The sequence below is a fragment of the Bubalus kerabau genome, chromosome 17 (assembly GCF_029407905.1).
Source record: "Bubalus kerabau isolate K-KA32 ecotype Philippines breed swamp buffalo chromosome 17, PCC_UOA_SB_1v2, whole genome shotgun sequence".
Taxonomy (NCBI): Eukaryota; Metazoa; Chordata; class Mammalia; order Artiodactyla; family Bovidae; genus Bubalus; species Bubalus kerabau.
In genome coordinates, this window is record NC_073640.1 from 50,661,868 (window position 1) to 50,670,548 (window position 8,681).

General features: G+C 42.2%; 1 protein-coding gene and 1 pseudogene across 3 annotated transcripts in view; one reads left to right on the forward strand and one right to left on the reverse strand.

Moving 5' to 3' along the window:
- LOC129631957 (zinc finger protein 569) overlaps positions 1 to 8,681 on the reverse strand; it is a 159,090-nt gene that overhangs the window by 25,560 nt on the left and 124,849 nt on the right. Inside the window, exon 1 of one of the 3 annotated variants that reach the window (XM_055553315.1) lies at positions 8,441 to 8,549. The exons of the other annotated variants lie outside the window; for them this stretch is intronic. The gene's annotated coding sequence lies outside the window, so the exon portion shown is untranslated. Of the gene's footprint in view, positions 1 to 8,440; positions 8,550 to 8,681 lie in introns of those variants that run through there. 3 annotated transcript variants of the gene reach the window in all.
- Positions 3,373 to 3,845, forward strand: LOC129631979 (small ubiquitin-related modifier 2-like; annotated as a pseudogene).

Here is an 8,681-nt window from a genome sequence, read left to right on the forward strand (position 1 = left end):
AGGTGCAAAAACCTAAGAATCTAGCAAACCAGACTTTAATGTCACTCTTGCCATAAAGACCTGATTTTTTTCAACATTTCATTTGAGTTCCACTCTGATTTAAGAATTTTAAAAGTTTTCAATGAAAGTTGAAGACTCACTACAATAATTTTGCAGTAGAGACTAAAATGGAGAAAATCTCTATGAAAACACGACGCTTTTATGCAATAGTATGTTGGCAAAGAGAACAGAATACTGCGGACTACAGCATGCTAAATATCAGGAACTTGAAGTTGTTGAAGGTATCAGAGAGGCTTCTAGCTCATAAGCTTACTGTAAAGCTATACAAAGCCACAAAACTAAAGAACTATGTTATCTCTAGGAAGCAGAAAAAAATAATCTTCCTTTCACAGGCTTCATTTCACTAGATGATAACCAGCACTGTTTCAGAATAGTGTGAATCTCTTTCTGGATAGGGTAAAGTGAAAGAAAAGTGAAGTCGCTCAGTCGTGTCCGACTCTTTGCGACCCCATGGACTGCAGCCTACCAGGCTCCTCCTTCCATGGGATTCTCCAGGCAAGAATATTGGAGTGGGTTGCCATTTCCTTCTCCAGGGGATCTTCCCAACCCTGGGATTGAATCCAGGTCTCCCACATTGCAGGCAGACACTTTAACCTCTGAGCCACCAGGGAAGCCCCAGATAGGGTAAAGAGACTCCTAAACACTGCATAGAGAGAACATGTCCTCTAAATAAGTCTTCATTATTTGTCTCAAGTGTGTTTACCAGCAGTATATTTCTTCTGTCACATGTAAGAGTTATTTTTTGCTAATTATTTTGTTAAAAGATGAGGAGAGAACAGAGCTGGTTCTATGTCCATCTAGCTTCCTGATTTCATTTTTTATACTTGTAGATTTGTCCATTTCTCCTTTTATTTCTGTAAAGCTTTGCTTTATATATTTTAAAGCTCTCTTGTTGATGATACATATTTAGAGTTGTACTAGCTTCCTGTTAAATTGATCCAATAAGAAAGTATGTAATTTGTGACTTCCCTGGTGGTCCAGTGGGTAGGATACTGTGCTCCCAATGCAGGGGACCTGGGTTCGATCCCTGGTCAGAGAACTAGCTCCTACATGCCTCAACAAAGATCCAGCATTGCCAAATAAATATAAATACTTTTTAAAAAGAAATAATGCAATTTACCCTTTATTTATAATATTGGTTTTTGTCTTAGTCTGTTTTGATATTACTATAGCTTCACCATGCTTCTTTTGGCTAGTGCATTATCTTTTTCTATACTTTTTCTTTTAACTGTTTTATTTTTGAAGTATGTCTCATTAAATAATATTTATTTTTAAAATAAATGACAGTCTTACTCTTTGACATATTTAGTAAATTTACATTTATAAAGCAGTTGGGTTTTGTTCTACCACCTTAGAATTTGTTTTCTTTTGGCCTAACTTTCTTAAATTTTAACTTTTTGTTTGGAAGTAATTCTGGATTCTTGTGTGTGTGTGTGTGTGTGCGCGCATGCACGCACGCACTCAGTTGTGTCCAGCTCTTTTGTGACCCCATGGACTATAGCCCCCTCAGGCTCCTCTCTCCATAGGATTCTTCAGGCAAGAATATTTCCCAGGTGGCGCAGTGGTAAAGAATCCACCTGCCAATGCAAGAGATTGTTAGAGTTAGATCCCTGGGTCAGGAAGATCCCCTGGAGGAGGAAATGGCAATGCACTCCAGTATTCTGGATTCTCATGTAGTTTTAAGAAATAATTCAGGGAGATCCCATATACCTTTTATCCAATTTCCCCCAGTGGTAACATCTTGCAATACTATACACAGAATCAGAACATTGACATTGATACTCTCAACATACTTCCATCATCATAAGAATCTTTCATGTTGTCCTTCTGTAGCCACACCCACTTCTCTCTTTCCTGAAACCCTCTCCTTAAGACCTGGCAACCCTAATCTGTTCTCCGTTTCTGTAATTTTACCTTTCAAGAATGTTACATAAGTGACATTATACATTATGTATTATATAATGTATGAGTGAGTGAGTTAAGTCGCTCAGTCGTGTCCGACTCTTTGTGACTCCATGGACTGTAGTCTACCAGGCTCCTCCCTCCATGGGATTCTCCAGGCAAGAGTACTGGAGTGGGTTGCCATTTCCTTCTCCAGGGGATCTTCCCGACCCAGGGATCGAACCCTGGTCTCCCGCATTGCAGGCAGACGCTTTAACCTCTGAGCCACTAGGGAAGCCCGATATAATGTATATATACATTATATATTGTATATACATTATAAAGTATGTAATTGGAGTACTGACTTTTTCACTCAGCATGATTCCCTGGAGATTCATACATGTTGTTATATGTGTAATTCATTCCTTTTTATTGCTGAGTAGAATTCCATGTGAACATACTACAGTTTGTTTAACCATTCACTCATGGAAGGACATATGGGCTTTTCCAACTTTTGTCTGTTACAACTAAAGCTGCTATATACATTCATATACAATTTTTTTTTTTTATTTCAAACACCAAGAAGAGTTTTAGAAGGAATTTGTTCATTCACTAAAAAATCTATCTGGCATTTTCACTGAGATTATATTCAGTATATAGATAAATTGGGGAGAACTGACATCTTTATAATGGTGAATCTCATAACTATGCAACACAATATGAACATAATATATCTCTTCTTAAATTCCTCTCAGTAATGTTTTGTATTTTTAATGTACAGGTAACGAAATCTTTTGTCAGGTCTACCCCTAAGTATTTCAGAGTTTCTGATGCATTTTAATTGGTATTTTTTCAAATTTCAATTTCCAACTGTATATAAGAAATAAAATTGATTTTTGTAACTTGTAGCTTGATACCTTGCTAAACTCACTTAGTATTTCTACTAGAGTATTTAGAGGTTCCATTGCATTTTCTACGGAGATGATCATGTCACCTGTGAAAAAAGACATTGGTGTCTATTCCTATTAAAATCGGCAAATACAGAATGGACCCCAACCCCAAATTTGGTTAGGATATTGAGACAGATGAGGCCGCACACAAACACCAAGAAGAAATGAACATGTTCTCACTCACACAATGAAGCTTTCTAGGAAAAGCAAAGCAGGCATCCCAAGAAAGTCTGCAAATGGCTTGTGAAAGCAAGGAAAGGAAACTGGCTTGGAGTGTTTATGGCAGAGGCTTGTGTAGTTTAAATCTCCTGCTAGTGTCAAAGAGAGAGCACCTGAGTTTGCCCAGCTTGGGGATATAAGAAAAATAAGAAGGAGTGAAGCTCAAAGCTACGAGCAGCTTCTGCTGCTTCTCCTGTTGCCGCTTGTGTGTGTGTTTGGTGTGGATCCAGTGAAGCAGCCGCTGAGGAGATTAGTTCTCGCCATGGCTGACAAAAAGGCCAAGTGGGGAGTCAAGGCTGAGAACAATGATCATATTAATTTGAAAGTGGCAGGTGGTGCACTTTAAGAAGCATAGGGACTTCCCTGGTGGTCCAGTGGTTAAGAATCTGCCTTGCAATGGAAAGGATGAAGGTTTGATCCCTGGTGAGGGAACTAAGATCCCACATGCTGTGGAGCAACTAAGCCCGCTAGCCACAACTAAAAAGTTCATTTGCCCACAACTAAATCCTGATGCAGCCAAATAAACAGATAAGTATTTTTTTTAAAGGATTAAGAGGCATACAACCACTTAGTAAACTAATGAAAGTCTACAGTGAATGACTGAGTTTGTCAATAAGGCAGATCAGAATACGATTTGATGGGCAGCCAATCAATGAGACATACTCACTTACACAGTTGGAAATGAAGGATGAAGATATAATTGATATGTTCCAGCAACAGAGAGGTGTCTACTAAAACAGAATCCTGCTACTTTACTCCAAAATTCTGCTCCTACCTACCAAGAGGACATTCTCAATTAGAAAACTGCAATTTGGTTCTACTGTATCCTAACTACTGCAGTACAGTAGGAAAATGAAAGACTAGAGAAAACTGCACTGCAGTCGTCAGGATGCAGTAGATCATTGCTCTCAGCCTTGACTCCCCACCTGGCCTTTTTGTCAGCCATGGCGAGAACTAATCTCCTCAGCGGCTGCTTCACTGGATCCACACCAAACACACACACAAGCGGCAACAGGAGAAGCAGCAGAAGCTGCTCGTAGCTTTGAGCTTCTATATCTGTTAATTTATGTATTAAGAATATATAAAACCGTGACTACATTGTCTTTATTTTTGCTTAAATAGTAATTTGTATTTTGGCAAGAATTAAATAATAAAATACTGGGACTTCTCTGGTAGTCCAGTGGCTAAGACTCTGAGATCCCAATGCAGGGGTGAGGGTTCAATTCCAGGTCAGGGAACTAGATCCCACATGCCATAACAAAAACATGGGGCAGCCTAAATAAATAAATATTAAAAAAGAAAATAGTATTATGTGTTAACCCTGTAGTTCCCATCTTTGGTGCTCTTCACTGTTTTGTGTTGATCCGGATATCTGTTTGTTATCTAAATACACATATAATAGGCCTCTTGAATTTGCCCTTCTACTCTGATTTTTGATTTTCCATTTTTAAAGCTAATTTTTCTTCTAGGTCTATCCCAGTACAACATACAGCAACAGCATCTGGGACACAGTAGGTGCTCTCTAATCACATACCACCGAGCAGAATTCCTTGCACAAACCTACATCCATTAGCCTAGTCCTCACCATTTTTCATGCACTATCATACCACACCCTTCCTCCACTCTCCACCAGTCACTTTCTATTATAGCACATTCGCACAGCATCACAAATGTCACACACAATAACACAATCACACACATGGTCACAGAAATGCACCATGTTCACTGCCGGGAGCCATCTCCCGGCATATTCCATATTGAGTGCAGCACTTTCACAGCATAATCTTTCAGGATCTGGAATAGCTCAACTGGAAGTCTATCACTGCCAGGAGCCAGCATGAGGAACTCCACCTGTGGCAATGGTCATGAGGAAGGAGGCTCGGCATACGCAAAGGCGGGATCGAGCCTCAGGAGTCCCCCTGGAAATTCTCGAGCATCTACCCCCAAAACCAGAGTCTGCCTACTTTCTGCTTTGTGCTCTCACCTACACCTCTGACTTTACGGGGGGCTGTCCCCCACTACCTCTCTCTAAAAAAAGAGTTAACTTACAGCTCCAGTTAATAAAGTTCCTGGGTGTGACAGTGTTTCAACCTACAAACTCCTTTGGAAGTCCTCTAGCCTGCCTGAATAGGTTTTTCCGGCCACATGTGATTGCTCAGAGCCTCCCAACTGTGAGAGGCATGAGATGTTCTAAACTGTCTAAATACAGATTCCTTTGAGCAGTTAAAAGATAGATTAGAAATTGTATTGGTGAAGGGTTTTTCACTTGTTGGGCCAATGTTTGCTGCTAAGTCTCCATATCCCTTACCTGCTGTGTCCCTGGCAGTGTTTGTAACCTTGGACCCTTGAGTTAATTCTTTTTCTTGTTGTAGCCCACCACACCTTTGCCCTATAGGAATGCAACTTTAATGCTTTTGGAGGGTGGCGCCTGCCTAATCACCTTTAGAGAAAAATATGTTTTCTGAAGAAAGGGTCTTAAAATGTTAACAGGCCTCCAGGCCAGAAGATGATGCAAATCACCTAAACTTTTGCATATGATAAGTTTGCAGGAAGAAAGCCTGGCTTACTGCATGACTCTACCCCTTCCCCCATTATCCTTTATGCATAACTTAAGGTATAAAAACTACTTTGAAAAATAAAGTGCGTGCCTTGTTCACCGAAACTTGGTCTCCCCATGTTGTTCTTTCTCTCACCTTCTGGCTGAATTATTTCAGCCTCTTTTCTCTGCTGAATTTCCTCAATGAGCTATCCTTATTTAACCACTCTTTATATCTTTAATTAACGCTTAATTGATCTATTGTTTCCTGATGATCTCGGATGCCGTTTCTCCTTCAAATACCCTGGATCAGCCGGGGCTGGACCCCGGCAGTTCACCCACCCACACACAGTTTTGCATCTTTGTCAACAAAGGTCCGTCTAGTCAAGGCTATGGTTTTTCTAGTAGTCATGTATAGATGAGAGAGTTGGACTATAAAGAAGACTGAGCGCCAAAGAATTGATGTTTTTGAACTGTGGTGTTGGAGAAGGCTCTTGAGAGTCCCTTGGACTGCAAAGAGATCCAACCAGTCCATCCTAAAGGAGATCAGTCCTGAGTGTTCATTGGAAGGACTGATGTTGAAGCTGAAACTCCAATGCTTTGGCCACCTGATGCAAAGAGCTGACTCATTTGAAAAGACCCTGATGCTGGGAAAGATTGAGGGCAGGAGGAGAAGGGGACGACAGGGTATAAGATGGTTGGATGGCATCACCGACTCAATGGACCTGGGTTTGGGTAGACTCCGGCAGTTGGTGATGAACTGGGAGGCCTGGCGTGCTGTGGTTCATGGGGTCGCAAAGAGTTGGACATGACTGAGCGACTGAACTGACTGACTCTCACTATGAAACACACGGTGACAGAATCAAAGGGTAGTGCACCCACAAAGTCACAGTCAGTTGACAGGAACTTAAACAAAAACTTAAAATATAGGGACTTCCCTGGTGGGCCAGTGGTAAAGAATCCACCTTCCAATGAAGGAGCTGCAGGTTGGGTCATCAAAAAAGCAAGAGAGTTCCAGAAAAATATCTACTTTTGCTTTATTAACTACGCCAAAGCCTTTGACTTTGTGGATCACAAAAAAATGTGGAAAATTCTTAAAGAGATGGGAATACCAGACCACCTGACCTACCTCCTAAGAAATCTGTATGAAGGTCAACAGTTAGAACTGGATATGGAACAACAGACTGGTTCCAAATCAGGAAAGGAGTACATCAAGGCTGTATACTGTCACCCTGCTTATTTAATTTATATGCAGAGTACATCATGTGAAATGCCAGGCTGGATGAAGCACAAGCTGAAATCAAGATTGCCGGGAGAAATATCAATAACCTCAGATATGCAGATGACACCACCCTTATGGCAGAAAGTGAAAAACTAAAGAGCCTCTTGATGAAAGAAGAGAGTGAAAAAGTTAGCTTAAAACTCAACATTCAGAAAACTAAGATCATGGCATCCAGTCCCATCACTTCATGGCAATTAGATGGGGAAACAATGGAAACAACGACAGACTTTATTTTGGGGGGCTCCAAAATCACTGCAGATGGTGACTGTAGCCATGAAATTAAAAGACGCTTGCTCCTTGGAAGAAACGCTTTGACCAACCTAGACACCATATTAAAAAGCAGAGACATTACTTTACCAACAAAGGTCCGTCTAGTCAAAGCTATGGTTTTTCCAGTAGTCATGTATGGATGTGAGAGTTGGACTATAAAGAAAGCTGAGCGCCAAAGAATTGATGCTTTTGAACTGTAGTGTTGGAGAAGACTCTTGGGAGTCCCTTGGATTGCAAGGAGATCCAACCAGTCCATCTTAAAGGAGATTAGTCCTGAATATTCATTGGAAGGACTGATGCTGAAGGTGAAACTCCAATACTCGGGCCACCTGATGGGAAAAACCGACTCATTGGTAAAGACCCTGATGCTGGGAAAGATTGAAGGTGGGAGAAGAAGTGGACGACAGAAGATGAGATAGTTGGATGGCATCACCAACACAATAGACATGAGTTTGAGTAGGCTCCAGGAGTTGGTGATGGACAGGGAGGCCTGCCTTGCTGCAGTCTGTGGGGTCAAAAAGAGTAGGACACGACTGAGCAACTGAACTGAACTCAACTGAGGGGAACTGGGATCCCACATCTGTGGGGCACTGGGGCCCCTGCACTGCAGCTGCTGAGCCCTTGCCGCAGCAAAGACCTAGCAGGGCAAAAAAAAAGTAAAAACCTTAAAATACAAACACTGTTGTTTTAAGCAGGTATAGAGTCAGGTTAAGGAGCCCTGGTGGCTCTGACTGCAATTCTGTAACGAATCTGCCTGCAATGCAGGAGACCTAGGTTCAATCCCTGGGTTGGGAAGATCCCCTGGAAAAGGGAATGGCAACCCACTCCAGTATTCTTGCCTCGAGAATTCCATGGACAGAAGAACTTGGCAGGCTACAGTCCATTTGGTCTCAAAGAATGGGACACGACTGAGCAACTAACACAACAACAACAACAACAACAACAACAACAACAAAGGAGCCGTGAAGTGTCCAGGGGGAGAAGTGTAATCAGATAAGTCCTCTTGAGATAACATTTATATCTGAATGTAGGGGGTAAACAAACTTTGAAGATACCCGACAGAGGAGCCGTTTTAGGAAGCGGGAACACATTCACATCCACCATCACTAAATCACAAACTCAGGAATCTTATGCAAAAGATGACACTCTCTACCCTGACCTCTCCCCTCCTGTCTTCAGGGCAAACCATTCCCCGGGAAAGAACGCCCTAGGGAAGGAGGGACTGGACGAAGCACAACGTACCTGCGCATTCCATTTCCAACTGCCCCATACACACTTTCTTCAGGTCCCCCAGCTCAGAGGAACTCACTTCTCACGCATTTTGTGTAGACGCGCGTGCACTAGAACGCGCCCACTTCGCTGCCCCCGGCCCCGCCCCGGCCCCGCCCCGGCCCCTGAGGCTAACAAGCGGTTTGTAATTCTCCGACGCGTCGCTAAGGAAGGTGGACCGATCCCTTCTGCCTGGGTCCTTCAATCTCGACCG